The sequence below is a fragment of the Petaurus breviceps genome, unplaced genomic scaffold (genome assembly GCF_028583685.1).
Source record: "Petaurus breviceps papuanus isolate PSGF00001 unplaced genomic scaffold, PetGlider_PUasm1.0 90823, whole genome shotgun sequence".
In the NCBI taxonomy this organism is placed as follows: domain Eukaryota; kingdom Metazoa; phylum Chordata; class Mammalia; order Diprotodontia; family Petauridae; genus Petaurus; species Petaurus breviceps.
The window spans coordinates 17604762-17632449 of record NW_027187352.1 but is presented as its reverse complement, the minus strand read 5'-3'; the positions used below and the strand labels follow the sequence as shown (position 1 = coordinate 17632449).

General features: G+C 36.8%; 1 protein-coding gene across 15 annotated transcripts in view; it reads left to right on the top strand.

Moving 5' to 3' along the window:
• The window catches only part of DLG2 (discs large MAGUK scaffold protein 2), a 2470643-nt gene that overhangs the window by 1096877 nt on the left and 1346078 nt on the right, over positions 1-27688 (top strand). The window lies entirely within an intron of this gene.

Below are 27688 nucleotides of genomic sequence, written 5' to 3'. Positions count from 1 at the left end.
TTGGCCAAAATATTTCGGCACCTGGTCTACAAATCAAAGGAGATGTTTGCTGGGTTCATTTAAGGTGCTTTTTATTTTTTCTGAAGTGCCACTCTGTCCTTCAGTCACTGCAAAGCCCTACTAACAATAATGTGCTATTATTGGACTGGAGTAGTTTTTAATGGATTTGTTTGATTCTGGCAAATGGTGCACAAAGTCTGTGTGTAATTCTTATGGAACAGCTGAGGGTGAGATATTAAAAACAAAGACAAAAACAGCTATTGAGAAGCCTCTGCCACATATAAAGGGAACGAGGAAGAGGGGCTCAAGCCTTCTGTCCTTACTGGTCTTGGTCAGAGATTAAGGAAAAAAAGTACATTAAGTTTACTTTGTGTTCTGTTTCTCATGTGGAAATGTTAGCCTTCCACCTTTCCATGTGGTCCTTGAGATCGCTGCTGGTCAGAAATCCTCTCTGTTTGTTAGCATATGCTGAACAACACTTGCTTTAATTCTCTTTTAGTTTTAAATGACTTCTCAATAAAGGATGGATTTTGATAGATTGAGGCAGGCATATGAGAAGGTTTTTTTTTATATGCTCAGTATTTACAACATTTCTATAGCTTTTTTTCTTAGTGTTATAATTAATTACATTTTTCTACATATAACTTAAAATAAAGAAAAATGAACCAAAGTCAATTTTAGTCATCCATACAGTCCAAATGGAAAATACTAGAAAGGTAGGTAATACTAAAGAATGAGGAATCTATTGTTATTGATATAGGAAAGAATTATCTAGCATCTGACTGCCTGCACATTACTGACCAGTAATTCTATTCAATTAAATTCTGAAAATACTTTAAAAGACTTGTTGGATGCTAATTGCTGAGAGATAAAAAGAGAATTTTTTTTGCCTTTGTAACAATTGATCTGATGGAAAGAATAAGATATATCTAACAATGACATGATGTATAATGTCCAAAGTGCTCTCAAAACCATACTTCCTTCCATTCTTCTTTAGTTTTAAATAGTATCTAAGTAAATCATGAGAGCACAACTTTCAGGGGTCATTTGTACTGTATGAATGACGAAAAGTTGATGTTGGCTCATGGAATCACTTCTGGCATGTAGGGTGAGCAGGAGAGAATCAAGGAGGTCTCTATCAAGGAGATGGCATATGGTCTGGCGCTTTTGGGAAGAATATACTTTGGAAAAGTGGAGACTGGCATAGGAAATCTATTGCAGGTGTTGAAGTAAATATTGAGGGCGATGCCATGGAAGCAGGAAAATGAATGGTAGGAGGTAAAGAGAAAAGATAATTTTGTGTTATTTATTTTGTGTATTTTAATCCTTAGAATTAAAAAAATGGAGGCATAGCTATGACTTTCTACATATAGAGCTTTTGTAGTGAAGAAACTTCCCCATTGGAACAAGAGGGGTCTTGCCCTTTGGCCTAGTATTCTGGAGTTACTTGGTGTCCTTGAGGAGTGACTCTTTGGAAATTAATAATGAATCCATAGTGTTCATTCATTATTTCCTTCAATAAACTTTGTGATTCCTCTTTTCTCTGAGCCCCCACATCCAATAATAAAGCTAGAATGTACATAGATCATCTAATGTCTTAAAAGCAATGTTGATATATATTTGAATGTCACAGCATTCCTGTGAGGCAGGTACTAGCATTGTAATTCTTGTCACTGTAGAGATGAAAAGATTGGAGTTTATGACTTCCTTATGGTCACAGATATAATAAGTGATAAAGGCAGTGTTTGAATACATTCACTAAAGGTAAAGACAGTCTTTCAGTCACCAATTGGATTCTACTCTCCTGGTATTTCTCACATTGGTCCCTATTTTCCATCTGTTTTACAATTATTCGAAATTAAACCTTTATCACCTCTCACCTAGTTTTAATGGATATTGTTAGCCATCCAATCTAATTTCCCATAATTACTAAATAAATCATAGCACGGATGTGGCTGGTGGAAGCAGTAATAAGGGGATTACACTGTATCGTGAAAAACCCTGATCTGTACCATGGAACCCTATGACATTTATTGGTCATTCAGGAATAAAGAGTTAGATCTTATATATCCTAGGATGCTGCTCTAATCATCTGAACTAAAATGAATTTATTTGCAATTAAATAGTAATTATTGTTACATACACATTTCTACACATGAAAAAATCTAGAAGACTGACTTCTTAAAGGGCAGTAAGTAGTAGTGAGTCAAGCTAGGCGTCAAAAAGACCTGGGTTTTAACTTCATCTTGATCACAAATTAGCGGTATGACCTTGGATAAGTAATTTAACCTCTATGAGCTCAGTTTGCTTGTCAGTAAATGTGGGTGATGGTACCTGCAGTGCCTACCTAATTAGGTCATTGTAAGGCTCAAATGAGAGAATGCATAGAAAGTGCTTTTTAAAGCCCTGAAAAATGTACTTGATTATTTTAACATTCCTCCTTCTCCCCCTCCTCTTACCTTCTCCCACTTTGTCCCCTTATCCTCTTCCTTCTCTATCTTTTCCTTCTTCTCCTTCCTGGAAAGAGAAACCCATAACCACCTGGTTAGCCCATTCCACATTGGAATAGCTCAAATTTCCAGGGAACATTTTTTTCTTATACACAATCCTAAATTTGCCTTTCAGCATGTTCTAACCATTCTTTCTACTTCTACCATCTCTCAGGCCAAGTAGAACAAATCGAATTCCTCTGTCATATTTGAGAGTCTGACTGACCCAGAAATACTTGAAGATAGCTATCTAATTCTCCCTGCCCTACTCCCTTTTCAAAGTAAATATATTTGTTTTTTCAACTTCCTCATATGTTATGATCGCCATGTTCTTCAGCACGCTTGCTGTTTTCTAATGAATATCATTTAGTTTATTAGTGTCCTTAAAACGTGACACCTAGAGCTCACATTTACAGAGTGCTTTAAGGGTTTATACAATACATTCCTCATAGCAAACCAGTGATGTGAGGGAAATTATTCTTACCCATATTTTACAGATAAGGAAACTGAGCTTCTGATAGGCCTTGTTCATCTTCAGATATCTAGTAAGTTCCTGAGTGGTGAATGGACCACAACTTTCTGTATTTCAAGTCCAAATCTCTATCTACCCCATGCTCAATGTGTTTCCCATCATAGGAAGTCCAAACCATTGAACAAAAGTTGATTAAAAGTAAGTTCTGTGTGCTAGGTGCCAGGCAAAAACAAAGTCTAATTAATATTTGGTCCCTCAACCAATGGAATTTATAGTAACAATAACTATAATACACACTGTTAGATGAAAAGTTCTCGTCTATTTGGCTTTCAAGGAAATTTGATCATCTGAGTCTGCCCCGTCTAGCAAATCTGCCTTCATTACTTCAAGGATCTCTGCTTTTATAGCTATATCTCCTCCTTTCATGATCATTTGGCATTTTAATAGTTGAATTCATGAGCAATGGTGACTGAAAAAATAATCCATGACTAACCACCCCCCTGGTGATGAGCCTCTTTGTAATTAATTAGCCTGGTCCTTGGGTAATTGACACACGATCTTAAAGCAGGAGTCATGGGGAGACTCTCTTGGGGGCACTAGGAGCACATCTTTGTCAACCAGAGTAGTCTGTAGCATCTGTGGAAGGGAGGCTTCTGCTTCTGTGACACCCTCAGGGATGGTTACTAGGAGATGATCCTTGGATGATGGGCAGCTGTCCAGGGGGGTCCATCTAGGCAATCTTACTCTCCCACTTTTGCTAGTGTTTTAGCGTACAATACTTTCTGTATTTTCTGGTCTCAAATTGCATTTAATGACATTCCACATAATTTGGTACATTTGGGTAAATTTTCCATGTGTTTTGTCTGATAGATTTGCCTCCCTAACACAGTTATGTGTTTCTTGAGAGGAGAGACTGTGTCTTCATATGTAGTGAGTACTTGGTACATAAAGTAGCACAGAATCATGGGATCTCAGCATCAGAAGGATTCTCAGAAGCTATCTCAACCAATACTCCACTCATTGTCACACACCTACTCCTTAGCTTACTATAGACGGGCTTTCTTACCAACCACTTTAAGGAAAATACTCTATCAGAAGTCACCAGTGACTTCCTAACAAAGGCTTCTTCTCTGGCCCCATTTCCTTTTGTCCATCTGTAGCTTCATGGTTTTGGTTATCACCCATTGAAGTTTGCTCTTCTGTATTCCCCACTTCCCTACAGTGTTTTGTATAGTGTTGATGTTCATTTATTTCAGTCATGTCCAACTCTCCATGACCCCATATTGGGGATTTCTTGGCAAATTTACTAGAGTGGTTTTCCATTTCCTTTTACAGCTCATTTTACAGGTGAGGAAACGGAGGCAAACAGGGCTAAGTTACTTGCCCAGGGTCATACAGCTAGTAAGTGCCTGAGACCAGATTTGGACTTAGGTCTTCCTGACTCCAGGCCTGGCTCTGTCCACTGCACCACCAAGCTGCCTGTGTATGTAGTAAGTGATCAGTAAATTTTTGGTGATGGATTGAGTGGGGCAGAAAAATGTTCAGCAAGGAAGGGTGATGTTGTTGATGGTGGACTGGACAAGGAGTCCATACTGCCTATGACACTTATACATCATATTATTGTTTATTTCAGTCTTTTTCCTCATTTCTAAAATGGTGTTAATAACGTCTATAGCCCTATGTATCACCCATGGTTATTGTTGTGAAGCCCAAATGAAATGTATGCTTACTTTAATATTTACATAAATGAGTTATCATTGTCATATATATGATAGACCCTTATGTTAATATATCCTCACTAGTTTTATTTTCTCCTCAGAAATCATGGTTGCTGCCTTACTGCTGGTTAGAAATCTGGGTTGAAAATGCTCTTTTAGGGAAAAAAGTAACTTTCAAGACCTGTTTTAGTAAAAAAACAAAAAAGAAAAACCACAAAACTGCACTTCCTGCCTTTGGCCACGAGATGGCAGAAGTAGCTGAGAATCCTTGGTTCAGGGACACCTAGGTCTTGCGGGAGAATTTTTTCAGGTTCTTCATATCTAGAGACTGAGCTAATAAAAACACAAGGAAGAGTTTGGCAGTGATTTGAGTGCTTGTGAATTATGCATCACCTTCAGTGCCCAGAGATTAGTGAGGAGAAGCGTTTGAGGGAAATATGGCCTTGACAGATGTATCCTAAATCCAGGCATTCCTGTCCTCTATCAAAGATCTATGTAAATGAAACATTTCCTGTGTAAATTATCATTAATTTTAAAAGGAACCTGAAAACCTAGCCCAGATAATGCAAAACCATCTGTCAAGAAGGATGAGGGTGGGATTAGGGTTAGAGAAAGAATATTATGGGCAGGGAGACTTTGTAATATCATAAGATCTCTGAATCCCTGAACCCTTCCCCAGGAATTGGGACCACCTGGTTGTAGCATTGAATGGGTTTGTAAATAATATCCCTTTACGGTTTTGAGAAAGTAAGTCATCAGAATAGCAGCATTTTAATTTGTTCACCTTCCATTCTCCCTCTCCTTAAAAATTAAGAACAGGGAACATAGTACTGGTATTACTGGAGAAAAAAAACAACCACCTTGTTTTAGATTCAGAGAATCAAAGTCACATTTCAGGATCAGCTATTAACTGTGCGTATGACCTTGGACAAGCCAAATCACCTGTCTTGGCCTTGAATTCTTATAACAGCAACAACATTATGTAATAATAATAATAATATTTATATAATGTCCACTATATGCCAGGCAATGTGCTAAGCACCTGATAAATATTATCTCATTTGATCCTTGCAACATTTTTGGGAAGTAGGTGCTATTATCATCTCCATTTAGGAGTTGAGGAAACTGAGGAAGACAGAGGTTAAATGACTTTTCCAGGATCACACAGTTATTAAATGTCCAAGGCTAGATTTGAACTTATGTTTTCCTAACTTATAGGTCCCGTTCTCTATCTGCTGTACTACATGGCTACTTATATAAACACAAAAATAACCTTTTTTCAGGCTAGTTAATAATATAATTAGATCTCTACTGTTCCTTTCTTAGTATGGAAATGTTATTGGATTAGGATTCAAGAGACTTGGGTTCAATATTTAGCACTACAGTTATTTACCTGTGTGACCTTTGGGGAGCTGTTTGTGGCCCCTTCTGTGGATTTACTTTCCTCATCTGTCAGATTGAAATTTTAGACCAAATTATCTTAGAGGAACTTTCTGGTTCTAAATATAAATGTGATACTTCTGCAACTCAAAAAAGAAGAAAGGTTTAAGAAAGGAACCGAGCCTTTCTTAAATTGTGCCAGTGATCCAGAGCTTAATTTGTTGAGTACGGTATTTGAATTAGTCACCAGGTGGCATCTGTTTGAGTTACAGGCCCTCTTCGGGCCATAGGCACAGGGTGGTTCCATTCATTCATTCACTCCACAAGCATTTGTTAAGCATACACTATTGTGCCTGGTATTGGAGATACCTCCCCAACATCAACAACAACAGAAATTAGCCTCAACACCCAAGGACCTTACACATTCTAAAGGGGAAAGATATCATGTTCCAGAACAGTAAATACAAAACATACACAAAGTAATTTGGGAGGCTTATGCAAATAGCTGAAAGGATCCTCTTTCTATGGGAGATTTTAGAGCTGAGCTGTGAAGAAACTAAGCCAATTTTTTAAACTGTACTATGACCTATGGCCACAAGAGGGCAGTCAAATCTGCAAATGCCCAGTTTCTTTTCTCCTCTCCTCCTAGGCTCGCTTCTCGGTACCCCAGGAGTGAGAAAAAGAAGCCATTCCCTAATCAACAGTGAACTTTAGGTCCTTAACCTCTTTGACATGGGATCTCTGTGTCTAAGGACATGGGTTCCTTTCTCCCTCTCCTCTCTCTCTCTCTCTCTCTCTCCCTCTCTCTCTCTCTCTCTCTCTCTCTCTGTCTCTCTCTCTCTCCCTCTCTCTCTCTGTCTCCCTCCCTCCCTCTCTCTCCGTCTCTCTCTGTCTCTCTGTCTCTGTCTCTCTCTGTCTCTCTCTCTCTCTGCCTCTCTCTCTCTGTCTCTGTCTCTCTCTCTCTCTCCCCCTTCCTCCTTCCCTCTTTCTCTCAGAATTACATTTTTTAAAAGAATGGCCAAACCAATCAATAGTTCCATGAATTATATTAACATGCCTATCTTTATACAGCAATTCCAGTACTGTCTATACCATTTTTTGTGGTCTTTGTCATTGCTTGGTATGAGGTCAAACCTAGGCTTATTTGCTTTGTTTTGTTTTAATTTCCATTTTTCCTATTAGTAATTTAAAACAGTTTCTTTCATTACCCTTAATATTTTTCATTTCTTTGGGGAATTCTTTGCTCATATCCTTTGACCTCTTATCATCTGGGAAATGTTTCTTGATCTCATATATTTGTGAAAATTCCCTATATATACATTGGATATCAGACCATTATCAAAGAAATTTGATGCAAATATTTTCCTTCTTATCCTAGTTGCATTGATTTTGTTAATTTGGAAGGTTTTTTTTTAATGTCATTGAAATGATCTACTTTCTCTTTTATTATCACCTCTATCCCTTGTTTTGGATAAGAGCTTTTCCAGAAAGTATAGCTGTGAAAAGTTCATGGTCTTGTTCTCTCCTAATTTTCAGTTGTTCTTATTGGTTCAGTCATTTTTCAGTCAAATCTGATTCTTCATGGACCCATTTGGGGTTTTCTTGTCAAAGATACTGGCTTGGGTGTGCCACTTCCTTCTCTAGCTCACTTTACAGATGAGGAAACTGAGGCAAACAGGCTTAAGTGATTTTCCTAGTTCTTATTTGAACTCAGGTCCTGACTCCAGGCCTGGCACTCTATCCACTGCACCACTTAACTGCCTTAATTTTTAATAGTATGACCTTTCATATTCAAATCTACATATACATTTTAAGTTTATTGTGATTGCTAATATAAAATATTGGTCTGAACTTTATTTCTGCCTAACTTATTTATCATTGCTTAAGAAGTTCTTATTAAATAAGGGACTCTTCTGGTTTCTATAAAATTGATTATTTGATCAAGGAGAGAACATTAAAAAAAAATCATAGGGATAAGGACCTGTGACTTAAAGAGTCATCTGAAATATCTAGGAGTTAAATGGCTTGCCCTGGGCTACATACCTATTAAATGTCAATGACAGGATTTGGACTCAGACCCTCCTGATTCCATGACTAGAATTCTATCTATTATTCCACCCTGCTTTTAAAATATAAAGTCTATCCAATACAGTGATCATTTATTAAGCACTGATTATTTATCAGCTATTAAATACTGGGTATGGAGATGGAATGGAGTTAGGCATAAGGGTTAGACCTGTAATTTCATTGGTGGAAGGTCATGATAAGGATACTCCCTCTACCAATGTAAAGCCAGTACTTTCTCTTCCACTTACAGCATTTCATATAGTTGCCTAGAACACTGAAGAATTAAGTGACTTGCCCAGGAACAGTTCAACCAGTATGTGTCAGAAGTGGGATAGGTACCCAGGTCTGAGGCCAGCTCTCTGTCCAGTATGTTACACTACCACTTGTTGGGGAGATATAAAGATAAAAGATAGCTCGTACCCTTAAGGATTTTGCATTCTATTTGGGTTGGGGGGACACATGTATGTACAAAATAAGTGCAAAATATATGCAAGAAATTTGGGGATAAAATAAAATATGAAGGTCAAAGTGTTAAGTATAGAAATGAGGTTCCAGAGGGTACCATGTAAGGTAGAATAGGTTGGGGACATTAAAAGAATGGGAGCCTCAGAAAGGGACCTTTGCTGTAGACATACTATGATTCAGAATCACAAAGTTTCTAAATAGAGCCATGGAGAATTAGATTTTCACATCTTTCAAAGCTGTAATAGTAATGTTAATTGATTATCACTTCTTGAGCAAGAGATGGAAATTGGCAGAAAAATGGGGTGTACCAGTTTGAACATTATGACTGGGAAAACAAGTCCCTGATCCTTCCTGACAGTCCCATCAGGGATCAGGGATCACCATTAAATTAGAGAATAGAGTGTTCCTTAGAACACAGTTCAGAAATAGAAATTGATTGCCTTGGGAGGTTACGAGTTGTGAAGGCTGTATCTTGCAGGGTATAATAGTAGGCATTCTTTTTTGAGTATGTGCTGGTCAGTATGACAGTAAAGTCTCTTCTCACTCTGAACTTTTGTCATTCTGGAAAAAGAAAAACAGAAACAAAAATGAAACAGAAAATGGATCTCAAAATGGGGGGGGGGGGATAAGAAAATAGATTTACCAAGGTAGAAGGGAATTCAGACCTGTAATTTTGGAATTGAAAAGACTATGTTGAGATGAAAGGGGAAAAGGACCTCTGAACACTTGGAGGTAAGAAATCAATAAGATTTTGAATGATCATGTGCATATTTGGACACATGGAGTAGTTGCCTAGGTATTTTTGACAAATCATTGATATTCTGTAGAAGTGGAATGTTCTGATCCAATAAACATTTCCTACTATGTGTAAAATCCTTTGTTAGGTACTAGAAATACAGAGACAAGAAATGCAACAGCCCCTATCCTCAAAAAACCTATTTTTCCCCCGAGGGGATGCATTGTACACTAAATGGAAGATAATTTAAGAAAGGAAAAGCTTCTAAAGAGGGATCAGAAAAGGTATATGAGCTGAGCCTTGAAGCAAACTAGAGATCATTTTTTCTTTTCTTTTTTTTCTTTTTTTCAAGCATAGGAGGTAAAATTCCCTATGTGGCCAGATTTTAAACGTAAAAGCACCTACCCCAGCTAGAGGCAAGAATGGGATGCGTGCTGATGCCTGCACTCATTAGGAAACATCAGTTCCGTAGGTGTATATGTGTGTTTGCAGCCTCATCTATTTCTACTATCCATGAGATATTGATGAAGCCTTGGAAATGCACCCTTTGCTTTACTTGTATCAAAAAACTTATTTAAATATTTTGAACAGCAATCTGCAGTTTCCTCAAGGGGGCAGGTTCTCTCTGCTGCTTCCATGCAATTTTCCTTCCTCTTAGCTCTCTCTAGTTACCTTCTGTGACTCGGTTTGATTACCATGCTGGAATATACATCATCATCATCATCATCAATATTATCAGCAGCAGCATCACTATTTGGTAGCTTGATGTTGGTTTGTAGATTTGGGAGTGATTTCAAAAAATAAGAAAAGGGAAAAAAAACATCTCTGACTGGCAAGGCTAAGAAAAGATAATTTAATATTCTGTTTGCTTATGCAGTTAATGTGTGCTGTCACTCAGGACCCACTGTTTATATTACTGGTAGAGGCTTAATGCTTTAATACTTGCCCAGGGTTAAGAAAGCATGGGGTTTTCCTGAGGAAAAAGCTTTCACAAGCCTGTGCAGTGAATTTAAGGAGATTTAGAGACAAGGAGGTGGTACAGTGGAGAGAATCCTGGCCCTGGAATCAAGAAGTCTGGAGTTCAGATATGCCCTCAGACACTTACTAGCTGTGTGACCCTGGGCAAGTCCTTTAACCTCTCTAAGCATTAGTTTCTTTATTTGTAAAGTGGGGATAGCAATATCTAGCAATGACCTAACAGAGGATAAAGTGAGGCAACATTTATAAAAGCATTTTGCCAACCCAGTCAGAATACTTCAGAACAAATCTGCTTCATTTCTGTCCTTACTAGCAACTCTCTTAGACCTGTCTATAGTTGAGTTAAGGTAATGAGATTCCTTTCATCTTTTATCACGCCCTTGCAAGGTAGTGATAGAGTTATCCAGTTGAACTGGGAGTTTCACTTGGCAAGAATAGATGGAGGTAGAGTGAACCTGGTCATTCTCATCCTGCACTCTTTCACTTATACCAAAATCATTTCTCTCCATATGTATGTGGTAGAAAATGTGGTGTAGTGGAAACATGTTCAAATAACTGGAATTTGTGTGGTACTTTAAAGCTTGCTGAAACTTTTTATGTGGCCCATACAACAAGCCTCTAAAGTAGGTCATTCAGCCAAAAGTCAGTCAACAAACATTTATTAAGTTTCTACTGTGTGCCAGGCATTGTGCAAAAATTTTGTAATACAAATGCTAGTAGAGAGAGAGTCCCTGCCCTCAAGGGGTTTATAATCTAATAGGGGAAGCCAATATATTAAAAAGATAAAAGTGGGGAAGGGGAGAAAATACCTGATTTGGAGGTATGATAGAGGGAGCATTGCATTGGTATGTAGTTTAGATAGGAATGAGGTGTGATTGATATGGGTACCCTACATAAAGGAGTCCTTGAGTGCAGTATTATTCATTCCATTTTAAGGATGAGAAAACTGAGGCCTATAAAAAAGGTGTAACTTACCTACGGACATACATTGCCGCTAAAAATGTGCCAGAGATGGGGTACAAACCAAGGGTTCTTCTGATGCCTGTGTCCTTTCCATGACACTTATTCTTTTTATTTTTTTGAGGGCAGGGAAATTGGAGTTAAGTGACTTGCCCAAGGTCACACAGCTAATATGTATTAAGTGTCTGAGGCCAGATTTGAACTCGGGGCCTCCTGATTTCATGGCTGGTGCTTTACTCACTGTGCCACCTAACCGTCCCAGATACTTTCTTATTCTTTACATCTACTAAAGAAGATAGACTCTTTGGGAGCCAGAAATCTTCCATGTGTGTCTTTGTTTACTCACTGCATGGTATAGTCCCTAGAATTTAGTATGTTCCTAATAAATGCTTTGTTGATTGAATGATTGATTTGAGAGCTGAATTCAACCCTGATTCTGCAATTTCCAGCTACGTGACCTTGGGCATGTTATTTAACTTCTCTGGGACTCCATTTCTTCATCCACAAAATGAGACTGTTGGAATAAAAGATCTATAAGGTCCCTTCCAGCTCTAAATCTTATGGAAATTGAGACTGCATTCTTTCTAGAAGGTTTTTTTTCCCCCTTAACCAGCTGCAGGGCTTCAGGCTGCTTTCCTTTGCCTTCTGCGGAAGCAATCTTCTCTGTTTATTGGTTGAGAGTTATGAGCTTTTGCCAGATATGTATGTGAGGAGCTATAATAAGTTGCCTCCCAGAATTTGGGTTTTAACTATCCTAAGATTGCTTTCCTTTATGCTGAATGGAGGAACTGGTGGAGCAAAACACCAATATCAAATTACCCCCATCTGCTCTGCCAAAACATCTCTCCCCCAGGCCTGACTGAGACCGGGGAGTCCCAGGGTTCCCTGTGCACGTGAAAAGGCAGATTCAGAGAAATGTCAGTCATAAAATGTAACTGGCATATTTACTTTCCCATCAAGGGCAAGGAGGTGCTTCTGACACAGACACTTCTCCCTCATCTCTCCCCCCTTATTATAGTGATAGGCTCTGAGTTGCTGGGTTGGGGATTTTATGAGCAGGCAGCTCAAAGCATTTCATTTTGTACTTCAGGGAAGGTGAGCTAGGCAGCTTGTGATGAATATAAGGTCTGAATTAGCTTAATGGAGGTAGGAGGAGAGTCTCTGGCCCTGTTTAGAGCCTGTTTTGCTTTTTCTCAGAGCAGATTACATTGTAAAGATGCTGCAAAGTCTTTCACCCAGGCTGCTGAAGGATGGCTGGCATTTTCTATCACACAGTCCCATGGCATTGGGGGGGAGGGGAATGAATGATGGATATTAGCATGATTTATTTTATTTCCTGCTGTATCTTGTTATCTTTCTGACAGTAAAGAGAAATAAATCCTAAGAAATTTGCTGCTGACAGAGGGTGATTTAATTGGTGGCGGGGGTAGTGGGGAAAGGTAGCAATTTAAGGAAAACTGCTGAAGCCAGAGGGATTGCTCTGCAAAAATAAAAGATCAAGGGAGTGGGGCGCCAGCAAAGCCCACACTGGCAACTTGAAGCACTCTATCACCACTCATTGTGTTTCAGGACTGAGATTTGTTTGAGAAATTGATGAAATAGCCAGAGTTTTAATCTTTAAAGAATGTCTCCAAATCCTTCATACTATTTGTGTTAAAGAAGGATTCTGTTATATTCCTGACATGCACAAATGTTTCTCTGAACTTTTGTGTCTGATTGTTTAAGCATTGTCTCTTGACTTATTTTTGCTTCTGTTCCCCTTTTATACTGCCCACCTTATGCTGGAGGGGCAGCCCAGAATCATGGGAAGAACTCTCTAAACATAGTTGGAATATCTGAGTTTGAATCCTCCTCACTTTATAGAGGTATGACCTTGGGCAGGTCACTTAAATCCTCTGAAATTTAGTTCCCTCCTCTACAAAAATGGAGAAAGCAATATTTTGGGGTTTTTGAATTTATTTATTTATTTTAAGTTTTCAACATTCATTTCCACAAGATTTTGAGTTACAAATTTTCTCCCTGTTTTTCCCCTACCCCACCCCAAGATAGCGAACCTACTGAATACCCCTTCTCCCAATCTGTTCTCTCTTATATCCTCCCCCATTCCCCCCAGCTTTCTAGTAGGGCAAGATGAATTTCTATACCCCAGCCTGTATATCTTATTTCCCAGTTTCACATAAAAAAACAAGTTTTTTAAACATTTGTTTTTAAAACGTTGATTTCCAGATTCTTTCCCTTCTTCCCTCCTCACCCACCACCACTGGGAAGACAAGCAATTCAATATAGATTGTAAATGTGTAGTTACACAAAACATTTCCATAGTAGTTATATTGTGAAAAACTAACTATATTTCCCTCCATCCTATCCTGCCCCCCCCACTTATTCTATTTTCTACTTTGATTCTGTCCTTTTTCAAAAGTGTTTACTTCTGACTACCCTCTCCTCCAACATGCCCTCCCTTCTATCATCCCTGCTTTTATCCACTTCCCCCCTACTTTCCTGTAGGGCAAGGTACCAAATTGGGTGAGAAAACAATATATGTACCATGGGAAGTGTGCTGCAATGAAAAGAACAAAAGCTTGAAAATAGAGGGCTGAGCTGGAATGAAAGTTCCTGCTGCTGATAGTCTACATAGCCTTCAGCAGGTCCCCTACCCTCTCTGAACTCACTTTCCTCATTTGTAAAAATGAGAATAGGATTAAATAATCTCTAAGATCACTCTTAGGACTGATTTTTGAAAAAAAAATTATATCACATATATGTCTTATCTCACCCTGTCTGTGAAAGTTGACCATTAAAAATAAGAGAAACAGAAAAACAAAAACAAAAATTCAGTAGGATTAACAGGCAGATTTTAAGTAGAATATTTTATGTAGTGCTCTGTACCCATGGACTTGTTTCTCCCACCTTCTACCAAGGAATAAGAAGAGGTGTCATTTTATATCCCATTTTGGGGCCAAATTTGATCATCATAATTTCATAATATTCTGTTTTGGTTGTTTGGTTGTCGTTTCCATTTTGTCTCTCTACATATGTTTTCCTGGTTCTGCTTAATTTGTTTTTCATCAATTCATATATATCTTTTCATGCCTCTTTGAATTTATGTTCATCATTTCTTATAGCACAGTATTATTATTTTCTCTTATATTTGTGTGGGACTATTTATTTAGCCATTCCCTAGTTTATGAACACCTACTTTGTTTGCAATTCTCTGCTGCCACCAAATGTGCTATTATAAATATTTTGGTGTATATAGGACCTTGCTCTTTTCTTATCATCTTTCCTGAAGTATATGCCTAGCAGCAGAATAACTGTATCAAGAGTGGAGACATTTTGCCATATTTCACTGCATAATCATTGCAGATTTTATAGCAATGTTTTTTCAAAAAGGGGGGGTTGACCATTGTGTGAAGCTTTTAAAATTCATGCCATTATTACTTTAAATCATTTATTACTACTCTGTCTTTAGTGAAACATTAGGATGCATGGAATAATTGTGAATATACATTAAAATTGATTACTGACAATGTGCATGTGATGAGAATTCTAGGCTCTCAATGCACAAGGGATAAATGTCTATCCATTGCCACTGGTGAATACATTGCTTCCCTGTTTACCTTTTAAGCAACATGAGGAACAGAATTATACCACACAATGATTACTCAATAAAAGGTTATAAATCACATTTGGGGCTAAAAAAAAACAGGGTGCTATGACTATGCAGTGAAATACAGTAGTCACTTCTGTTCTTGGGTAATTCCAAATTGCTTTCCAGCATAGTTGTAACAATTTATAGCTCCACCAACAATGCATTAGCTCTCTGCACTGTGTGATGTCGTAGTGGTATCAGTGAAAATCAAACAAAATGATTGATGTAAAAAAAAACACCTTTACATTTTGACTGAACTTTGTGAATGAGAGCCATCATTAAATGACTTGTTTTACTTTCATTTGATCAGGTATTTGGAACCCAATCATGGGTTCTTTTCCCCATCCTTTCTTGATTTTCTTTTTTTCTCTGCTTTTATCTCATGCCATTAATACATTTTTCTCTGCATATTCTGCATTCAATTTCAGCCCCAAAGTAGGCTAGTTTGGAACAGACAGCTAAATATCTTCTGATTTTAGTCTTTTCTTGCTTCTGGAACTCTAGGTGTAAAGAAGGTACCAATAAGAGAAAAATAAATTAGATAACAGAAAATTTCCTGGAAAATGCAGGCCACATGATTCTACTTGCGTGAAATGCCAGATGAAAAACAAAACCATACTTTTATAAATTAATTAGTGTTTGCCTCACTTCCCCCTTTCCCTCTGAATTTATAGACCCAGGTCTTTAAATTATTTAAAAATTTGGTATAATTCACAGGATCACAGATTTAGGGTTATGAAACTAGCCCTGAAAGAAAGAGAGGGATTCTTTGGTTGACCACGGATCATAGACTCACATATTTAAAACTAAAAGGGAGCTTAAATGTTATCTAATCACTAAGCTAGGGCTAGAAGAGACATTAGAAACCACCTAGTCCAACCACTTCAATTAACAGATAAAGAAACTGAGTCCCAGAAGGTTTAAATGACTTGCTCACAATGGCACCAGTAGATAGTGACAGGGACAGAATTTTGTTTATTTTATTTTTTTGCTTTTTGGAGGGGCAGTTGAGGTTAAGTGACTTTCCCAAGGTCACAGGGCTAGTTTTGTGTTAGTTAAGTGTCTGAGGCCAGATTTGAACTCAGGTCCTCCTGACTCTAGAGCCGGTGCTCTATTCACTGCACCACCTAGCCACCCCAGGGACATAATTTCAATCTTGGTCTTCCAAATCTAATGCTAGAGTTTTTTCCAATATGTTACATTGTCTCCCTTGGTTTCCTTAGAGTTAACTCAAAGAAAGAGGGTCCCTAGCACAGGATTTATAAGAAATTAGCATCCTTAGAGATATATACCTCTTGGGCAAAAGAAGTTTCTGAATCCTCCCAATATCAATTTCTTCATCTATTTTCCACATAGTATAGTGTATAGTTAATAAATATTTGTTGGCTGGATAAGGAATAAGGCTAGAAAGATAACTTTGGGACAAGATATGATGGCATTTAAATATCAAACAGAAGAGCTTGTATTTTACCTTAGAAGTATACTTAGCATATGTAGAGGTTTAATCAATATACTAGGGCATATTGTGAAGGAAATCACTTTGGCAATAGTGTAGAGGATATATTTGAAGATGATGAAAGACTTGGACCAGATAGATCAATCAAGAGGCTCTCACAGCAACCCAAGAAAGAACCAATAAGGATTTAAACTGGCCTGGTGGCCCTGTGAATAGACTGGTACAAAGGATATTTAATGTTCACCTGCATTCTGTATAACCCATCTTAATTGTATCATACATATTTGTGAGTATATCACATTGGGTTGATGTATTTTGCCTGTGGTTGTTGTGCTTTTTAAATTTCAGGGACTACGTTTGCATAGTAAATTTGGTGGCACAGTAGGTAGAGTCCAGGACCTGAAGTCAGAAAGAACTGTATTCAAGTACTGATTCTCATCTTCCTGAGTTCAAATCCAGCCTCAAACCCTTACTAGCTGTGTGACTATGGGCAAGTCGTTTAATCATGCTTGCCTCAGTTTCCTCATCTGTAAAATGAACCGGAGAAGGAAATGACAAACTACTTCAGCATATTTGCCAAGAAAGCCCAAAATGGGATCATGAAGAGTCAGACACAACTGAAAAATGACTAAATAACCACAATATTTCTCACATATATTGTGTCTACTCTAGAACCTAGCACAGAGTCAGTGCTGATTGTAAGTACTTAATATCTGTTTGTTGTCAAGCCAGGGTGAAATGATGATGATAACAATGCTAATTCTAGATAGCATTTATATATCATTTTAGGATTTGCAAAGTGCTCTATATATGTTATCTCATGTGATCACCTTGGAGAAGTTATACTCCTCTGGATTTGAATGGTTTAGATTAATTTATCTAAAGTCTTAATATTCTAAGATTCTATGTTCATCTAGTCCCTGCTTGAATTAACTTCAGTTTAATAGATATTTATTTTTATCATTCTATTTTCCCCATTAATAGACATTTATTAAATATCTATGATTGGCTAGTCACTCAACTATTCAGGATGGTGAATAGACTAAAATTTTGCATAATTGAATTCTCTAGACAAGTGAATCTTATCCTTTTTAAAGCCCCAAATTAAAATGAGGGGGAGTCAAAAGGAATAAGTATTTATATATGTTTATTATTCACTAGACACTCTGCTAATAAGCACTTTGTGCAAACATTTGACCCCCTAAATAACCCTGCTTTTATTATCATCACCATTTTACAGTTGAGGAAACAGAAAAACAGAAGAGAAGTGACTTGTCTAGAGTCACACAGCTAAGAAGTGTCTAAGGGCAGAATTGAACTCAGGTCTTCCTAACTCCAGGATCAGTGCTCTATCCATGACAACACCAACTCCATCCCCATCAATTTCCCACCTTTCTCCTTTTTTTATGAAATAGATCTTTTCTAAGGTTCCCTTCCCTTCAAAAGTCAAGGATACTGAATAAAATTTAATCTTGGTTAAAGACTCATTGCAAGGTCCTTGAAGGCAGAGACCTTATCTTAATTACTTGTATCTCTACTAGTGGCACATAGACCATGCTTAATAAATTCTTGAATGAATGTATAAATCATTGAGTCTATTCATTTGTTATATAAATTGATTTTGAGTCAATTGCTTTTATTTTCATTTGTAAGAACTATTTCATTTCCAGAGTTGTAGGGCTGTCTATACATATTATGGCAGAATTTTACCATCTATATATTATCTTCTTTTTGCTCCTGCTTAGGCTCTTTTTATCAAGGCATCATCTAAATCTATGCCAAGACATGATAAAACTCAGCAAGAGAACTGTATTCAAGTTTCAATTCTCTCTCTTTCTATGTATAGTTTACAGCTTTGATTATGTAGTTTTCAGTTTCTTCCTTTGTAAAATAAATCATTTGGATTAGATGATTTCTGAGGTGTCCTGATATACTGACATTCTATGATTCCATAACCCTGAAGAACATATTCTCTGATTATATCAAAGACTTTTAGTGTATTTAAGAATTCTACTTTAAATCTTAGGGAAAAAAGCAACTTAGTTGATGAGTGAACCTGAAAAGACAAGACCAAACCAATCAAAATATGCTAATTCACTTATACATAGATCTTGGATTTAGCATGCATAAAGGAAGTTACAATTGCGATGTCAGCACATTTTTAAGTTTTGACTTTGAAGTTAATGTCACAAACTTAATCATTGATAAAGAAGTAATTATCTTTCAGAGGAGCCAATATACTTGGTTGTAATGTAGAAAAGGAACAAACATCTGAAACAGAATCAATATTTGTTCTGCTTAGCTCCACTCCCCCCCAAAAAAAAAGAAAAAAAGAAAAACCACAACCACCAATCCCCACAAGAGAATGGGGAGGAGACTATAAACTTGCTGAGTCAGTTTAACATTTAAAAAATTCTTAAAAATTAGTGCTAGTCAGAAGCAGAATGGTCTTTCTGGAGTCGGAAGTTTGCCATTTTTAAAGATCTTGGGGAGGAAGCAATATGACAAGTGCTTGGCAGTTTGTCGATGATAGGCGTGTTTTGGTCAGGGTTGAAGGAGATGGTCTTTGGGGTCCCTTCCAACTCGACAGTTTTATGAGGCTGTGTGAATAGGGTGTACTTAATAAAAGTTCTCACTAATTGAGAATTGGCTGAGATACAAGAACTTTGATGATGAATGGATGTTAATAAGCCAAACATTAAGTGGCAATGATGGGAGTTAAAGCAGGTGAAGCTTAATGCCCCTTTATCAGAATACACCTTTTCGGAAGAAGTTCACCTTATTACAGAGACATGAAAAAATTAGCAAAATGATTATGTACGCACAACTCAGTGCATTGTAGGAAAAGGTACCCCAGGAGCATCATCCAAGTTGTAACGATTAATGGCAAAAGAAAACCCAACGTATAAAATTTTACTTATTATTTACATCCAATATATGATTCATTTGTTTTTTCTTCATCTCTAAAGGCAAATATTTGTGCTATTGATTCAGCTGGGTCAGACTCTTATCCTGAAACCAGTTCATTCCACTACTGAACAGTTCAAATTATTGGGAAATATTTCCTTAAGTGGAACTAAGCTATACTCCTCTGCAACTTCCATCCACTGCTACTTATCTTGTCCTCTGGGAACAAGAATAACTCAATACCACGTTAAAAGTACCTACTGTGTACTATGATCCAACTCCTCTTCCAACCAGTCTTTGGAATTACTTGAAGACAATTCTTGTGTGTCTGCCATCTTCATCTTCCAGGCTAAGAATATTCAGTTTCTTAAATGAATAACATGTTTTCAAGACCCCATGCCCTTTAGGTAATATTTCTCTATGAAAGCTTAAACTTGTCAATGTGTCATTTAAAATGCCATAGTAATACCTGAATCTCATATCCAATCTAGGAGATTTACATATTTGGACAGAAGGCAGAAGTGATGAAGTCAGACCCAAACTGCCTCAAACCTTTTTTTTAACCAATTTCATTTCTGCGCCTGTCTCAGAATTTTCCCCACTTAAATGATATGCCTAGTACATGGACCTTTCCGTTGTGATTTCCCCTACCAGTTCAACTTCTTTCCCATCATTCAAATACTTCCTGGGATTCCATGGTGGGTTTTAAAAATATTGATCAAAGTAGAATAAAACAGTTTTCCTTGACTCTGTTTTCCTAAGACTTGGCATTCCTCTGGTTACTTAGGTTAACCTTATGATTTAGAGCTTCCAGAGATCTTTAAGACCATGTAGTCTAAATATCCTCTTTTTGTATGTGAAAAAATGGAGATCCAGAGAGGAGACCTGATTTGCTTGAGTTCACAGAGGCTGTAATTAACAGAGCCAAGACTCAAACTGGTAGCCTAAATCTAAGACCAGCAATCTTTCTTTCATTGCCATCTGATTCTTTGTGCTATCCAATTATGCTTTTCTCCTTGGGTTGTGCAATTCCCAAGAAGTCATACCTGATATAGAAATGATTTGTTTTCTGCCCTGTCTTTCTGTTAGTTTACTGTTTGGTTTATCTTGTCTATATCATTTTATACAATGATTCCTATTATTTTTATATGTATCAGACTATAAAATCTCAGGAGCTAAGGGCTGAATCTGTCCTATTCTCTACTTTTATAGTATCACACTTTGGGGAGAGGGGTGTACTTTCTAAATGTGTTTTTTATGATGCCTTCTATAAGGTGAAGTTATTGCAGAATCAGAATTGGAGGGGCCCTTGTATCCAATAAAAATAAGTTTTAATATCAGTTCTACCATCTCCTCACTACATGCCCATGGACAAATAACTTCTCTGAGGTCAGTTCCATCATTTGTGAAATGGCAATTCATAATACTACTTTATGGGGTTAATGTAAGGAAAGGATCTTGTTTTTCTTTCTGTTTTTATAAACCTCAGAAACCTGTATACATGTGGGCTACAAATGCTATTCACATGGGATGTAAATACATGACAAACAAAAGAAAAAGAGAAGCACAGCAAGCCAAAGTTTGCTCCTAATTCCCTGTGAGGGTGAGAATGTGTTCCCAGAATTGCAGACCTTTCTTCTGTTTATGGTAATTTGTTTCTTTGTGAGGTAAGAACATTGAACTGATTGGATGAAAATTAGATATTTTAAGAGAAATGTGACAAAGGAGGTAGTGTGGCACAGTGGATAGGGAGTGTATATTAGAGGAAGAATATCATGATTTAAAGTCCTATTTCTGATACACATTGGTAGTGTGACCCTGGCAATTCCATTCTTCAGTTCCTCAGGCATCTCTTTCAGAATATAAATTGTGGAGAAGGTAACAATCTGCTTTAGTAGAGGAAGTTACTTAGTTACTTACTAAGAGCTCCCTATATTGATGGACTCAGACTTTTGAATTTTTCTTTTTTAATTACAAGGTATGAAAGAACATTTCAGGAAAGGCCCTTAGAGTTACCTGTATAAGAAAGGGATTCTGTATCTTCCAAAGGATTTAACTTCTCATCTCTATGAGAGCACCAGGCAGTATCTCCCCTATGAATGAGAATTGAATATGGAAACTCTCTCTCCCTCCCCTTGTCTCTCCCTCTCTCTCCCTCCCTTCCTCTCTCTTTCTCTTTCTTTCTTTCTCTCTTCTCTTATACACACATGCACATGTGGTGTGTCTTTGTGAATTTATAATAAAGCTTAGTGACTAGCTGGTATCTCTTTCGGCAGATGTTCATATTTAACTGTTAACTGAGATTTTACGTAAAATACTAATTCTTATAATCTGTTATCTTCAGGTTGAACCAGGAAAACAGTTTCCATCCAAGATAATCAATTTAGAAGACAAATTTCTTTTCATTTAGTATTGTAGTTAGTGATAAGGTTGCTCTAACATTGAAAATGGGTGAGGCATCAACTTAATGACACTGAGCCTCCTCTTAATATTCATAACAGCCCTTGTAGGATCAGTAACTGTGTTTTTAGTAGCTCTCCAAGGTCCTGAGGGGAGTGAAGGGCTGGAAAGGATGTAATTTAGAGGTCCCTATGTACAACAGAATTACTGAAACTTTACCAATCTCATTACAGAATCAATAAATAGTAAAATTTTAAAATATTCAGAATAAAATGTTAAGGTTTTTGGAAATGTACTTGATTTGAACCAACAGATAAAAGGATTTTTAAAAAATTTAGAGATTAATATAGTGAAAAGAGTACTGGATCAAAAGTCTGAAGATACAGGTACTTTTGAGACTCTGCTAAATTATCATTCTGATGAGGGAAAGTTCCTTAATCTCTCTTGGTCTCAGCTTTTTTCTCACCACAGACACACACATGCACACACATATTTATAAAATGCACTTATATATACATGCATATGTACATATATATATATATATATATATCTACACATACATTATGTGTACTTATGTGTGTCTATATGCTTCTTAAAATCCTGCTGTACCCTAAAAAGGCTTTTAGCTGAAATACAAATGATAAGATACTTTGTAAAAATGAATAAATTATTGCTTATTTAATTAATTCATTGTTTTTGGAGTATTGTTCTAAGATGCCCTAAATTCATAGGCAATGAGTATTGCAATTGCCCTGCTCCCCAAACATTCAGTCTGTTGCCAAATCCTATTGAGTCTATGTTTGTACTAATAATGTATGTTAACTAAAAATTTGTAATAATGTATGTATGTATATATGCATGCATATATATTCCCTTTTTCTTTTTGAGAAGTATTATTTTAATATTCTTAATTTGTCAATAATTTAAATTTATTTCCTATTCTTCTAACCCTCTAGTACACTGGAAAAATAGAAAAGGAAAACACTTTCCTAGTTAAAAATATATCATAGTCAAGAAAAGAAATTCTCCCTTCAGCAGTGTTCAGAATGTCTCATTTTTTTCCCTTTGAATTCGCCACCTATCTTATAGCATGCTTCTTCACTGATCCTCTGGAATCCTAGGTAGACTTCATATTACTCAGGGTTCTTATAGTTTTCAATGTTTATTAATTTTATACTGTTATCAGTATTGACAAATAATTTTCTGGTCCACTTCTTTGATAAATATAAGTTTTCAAAATTGTTTTTTTTTATAATATTGATACTAAGGTATAAATTAGTTTTCTGGTTCTGTTCAGTTCACTCAGTATCAGTTTATATAAGTCTTTCCATGCCTCTTAAAATAATCTATTTATACACTATAATATCATTCTGTTGTATTCATATCCCACAGTTTGTCTAGCCATTCCCCAACTAATGGGCACGTTCTTAGTTTCCAGTTTTTTACCACCACAAAAGTAACTGCTTTTAATATTCTTGTACAATTAAAGTCTTTTCATTTTATGATCTTTTTGGGTAAAGATCTAACAATTGTATGGCTGAGTCAAAGAACATACATGTACTATATAATAATAATAATAATAATAATAATAATAATAATAATACATTCTCAATTACATTCTGGAATGTTTCTATTCATTCATAGGTCCATCAATAGTGAGCCAATATGCCTATTTTCCAATAGTCTCTTCACTGTTCTTTTCTTTTTTGTGACTCTTGTTCAGTCTGATGGGTATGAGGTAAAACTTTAGACTTGCTTTTATTTTCATTTCTGTTATTATTAGTAATTTGGGGTGCTTTATTTCATGCCCCCACTTTGTTGCAGAGCCTCATCACTTCATGGCTGAAGCATTGCAATAGTCTTCAATAGTTTTTCCTACCTCAAGTTACCTTGCTCAAATCCATTCTCACACACACACATACGATAAACTCCAGTGACTCCTTATTACCTCACTTGCCCTCATGAGTATTCTGTGATCTAGTAACAATAGTCTACTTTTAGACCCTCGAATATAACATTCCATCACCTGACTCCATGCCTTTAAACTGGTTTTCTCCAATGACTGTAATTATATACTGGCTGGTTTCCATTCTTTCCATTTTCAATTAAAATCCCACCTTTTCCAAGAAGCTTTTCCCTATCCTCCTTAATGAAAGTACCTTCTTTCTCTAATCATCTCCACTTTATCTCATATATATCTTATTTGTGCTTTTTTGCTTACATATTGTCTCTCTCATTAAACTGTGATCTCCCTGAGGACAGGCACTGTGTTTTTTCCACTTTTCTTCATATCCTCAAATAATTGCACAATGTCTGGCACATTGTAGATGCTTAATAAATGCTTGTTGACTTTTTGACAGTGAATCTGAACAAGATTCCTTTGGGAAATAGTCACTGGGAAGCAGTCAGCTAAAAAAATCTGTCTTTTCATTTATGCCTGGGAAATATTTATTTTCCTATTCTTATTTCTTCAGTTCTACGTTATGTTTTGTCTATTTTGATTGCCAGCCAGTTATGTCCTATAATTATAGCTCAATCAGCAATTGAATGTCTCTTTTTCTGTACTTCAGATGATGTAACCTTCTTGACTGTCTCCTGTCAAATCCAAGGGTAACCCAAATTCATTTCTGCCTTGGATGGAGTTGACAACTGGTAGGGGTGGGATGGCATTTGAGTGGCTTAGTTAAGAGATGATTAGTTACTTTCATTTTCCATGGAGGTCGAAGGATTTCATTATGCAGAATAATAAACATGTTTGGTATCAATTCTCTAGCTTAGAACCTATATTCAAGAATTATAATTAGTTTAACATGCAGTATATATTCAAAGTGTAAATGATCTTTGAAATTTGTGTGATCTAAAACTTTAGGTGCTTCCTTGTTATTGTCCTTAAGGTTAGAAATGATTCTTTATTATTGTTTGTATTCTGCTGAACTTCTTAATAGTAACAAATATCCTTCTATGCCTACATTATCTTGTTCGTCAACTAGTGGCAGAGGTATTCTTAGAATTTTATGTAGAGGGAGTTTGAAAGATCATTTATTCAAACCCCCTAATTTATTGGTGAGAACACTAAGGTTGAAAGAGAAGAGATTTATTCAGGGCCACATAGTTTCAGAACCAAGACTTGAAACTAAGTTTGGAAAAGTTACTTCCACACTTTGGGACTCACTGTCCTCACCTGTAAAACAAGGGAGTTGGATGCAGGTAGTCTTTGAGGTCCCTTCCAACTCCAAATCCATGATCTTTTAATTATCTGACTCTGATACCAATGTTCATACTGTTATACTAAGCTGTCAACTCTACTTATAGCATATTGCTAATAGGGAAAAAAAATCCAAAGCTGACTAATAAGATGCTTCTCTCTATCTTATCTATGTAAATATATATACACATATACATGTATGTGTTTATTATGTATACACATAAATCATCATTTAATTAACCTATAATAATAATTCTTTAACACTTATGATCTCATTTGTTCTTACTAAAGTGTTGAAAATATGATAGATTAGGTACTAATTATCATTCCATTTTACAGATGAGTAAACTAATGTATAGATGTCCTGCCACAAGGCTAAATCAAGGCTTCTTGACACTTGAACGATTAGTTTTGGACAATTTGTTGGCATGTGCTTTAAAGGATGCAAAGCCCTAAACATAGGATCTGTTTCATATTCCTCTGTTTATCATAATGTCATAGAAAAAATAGATATTTTATAAGTATTGATTGATTGATTGAGGCACAAAATTTCTGATACAACAGTACTGAAAGAAATCTGAGAATAAAAACTCATACATTTGCTTTGAGCCAGTGTTCTTGTTACTAGGTAATATTACTTTCAAGATCAAGGATCCAGTCAGCCAGATTCTTTCTCACATCCCATACTCTACATCCCATGCCTGCAGTCTTTAAGCATTCCTCAGAGTTAGAGAATCTCAGAGTTGGAAGAGACCTTAGAGGTCATATCAGCTGCTACTAGATATGGAAAGCTCTTCTTCCTTCCAAGGAAAAAAGAAAATTGATATATCAGTAAACATTTATTAAGCACCTACTATGTGTCAAACTCTGTGCTAAGTGCTAGGGATACAAAAAAGACAAAAAAAACCCTGCCCTCAAAGAGCTTACAATCTAATGGGAAAGGAAACACAAACAAATGCATTTTGTGTAGAATAAATAGGGAGAAAATAGCAGAAGGAAGGCACTGGAATTGAGGGAAATCTTCCTGTAGGTAGAATTTTAGTTGTAACTTAGGAAACCAGGAAGATGAATAATTGGAGTACAGGCGGAGGAGAATTTCAGGCACAGGGGACTTCCAGAGAGAATGTCACATGGAGCATCATGTGATAGTGGAATGAAAAGAAATTGGAACCTTGTCAGGTAGAAAAGATACACTGGAGTTCAGCATTTATCTTTCTACATATGGCATACAGCAAACATTTCTTTCAAAATAATTATGAAATTATGGCAGGGGGTTAAGAGGTTGAATTTAGCTAACAGAGAAAATGTTTATATCATGCAGAAATCCAGAGCTGGAAGGGACCTTTGAGATGAATATTTGAAGACCTTGAGACTCAGAAAGAAGAAATTATTTGCTCAAGATTTCAAAGCAAATTAAGAGCAGAACTGGGGCTCAAACTGAAATCTCAGGATGTTGATGTCCAGAGCTTCTGGAGCTCAGATCATTAGCTCCTTGGAACTTTTGTACCCAAGGTGGGGATCAGGCAGCTTCAGTGTTCCTGATGTCTCTGAATAAGGAGCAGAGCATTCTCACCACCTACGCAGTAGAGAACAATGTAGCCTGGGCCAGCTCAGTGGAGCCCAGCACATGAGTGAGTGACAGTATGGTTGGCATGTGCAGCACAGCTTGTTTCCTCATCTGCAAAATGGGGATAATAATATCACACCCACCCACTGCTCAGACGTTCTGTGAGGATTAAATGGGAAAAGACTTTATAATTTCAAAGTATTTTGAAAATGTAATTTTTTTCAGTTATTGTTGTTAGGGGTAATTAGATGGTAGAGTAGATAGAGTGTAGAATCTGGAGTCAGGAATACACGAATTTAGTTCCTACCTCAGACATTTATTAGATAGATTAGTGTGAGTTTTCACCTCCTTCTGCCTCAATGTGCTCATGAGCAAAATGGAGATAATAACACCACCACCTACCTCCCAAGGTTGTGGGGGGAAAAGGAAATAATATCTATCAAGCATTTTATAAACTTTAAAGTGCTATATGGGTACTGGTACTGTTATTCTGGTACTTTTGAACTACCTGGAAAATATCAGTATTTTTAGAATCTTAGAATTCAAGATCAGCTAACCTATCACCTTGGGCAGATAGATGGCAGAGTGGGTAAAGTGTCGGGCCTGGAGTCAGGAAGACTCATCTTCCCAAGATCAAATTCAGCCTCAGACACTTATTAGTCATGTGACCCTGGGCAAGCCACTTAACCCTATTTGCTTGTTTCTTCTTGTATAAAATGAGCTGGAGAAGGAAATGGTAAACCAGGATCATTGCCAAGAAAGCTCCAAATGGGGTCATGAAGAGTCAGACATGAATGAAAGAACTGAATGGCAAGAACCTGTCACCTGCTCACATTATGCATCCTGTTTATAGGATCCCCAACATGTTCATTCAGCCTCCTGAGATTGCTATTCCATGAAGGAGCTCATCCTTCTTTGAGACCACCCTAATTATAAGGGAAGATTTTTTTCCCCTTATATTAAACTCAAAATGACTCACACAGGACCCATATTTATGGACTATGAAGTCAAAAATAACAAGTCTAATCCTTCTCTGACGTCCCAGCCCTTCAAATACATGAAGATAGTTGCCCCGTTTCCTTTATATTTTCATTTGTACAGGCTAACAATTGAATTCCTTTCATTGGAACTTTTAGGAAACATTCTCCAGGTCCTTTGTCCTTCTGGTTGCCTTCTCTTGACATTCTTCAGCTTCTCATTGAGCTTCTAATATTTTAATGCCCAGCAATCACTTCAACC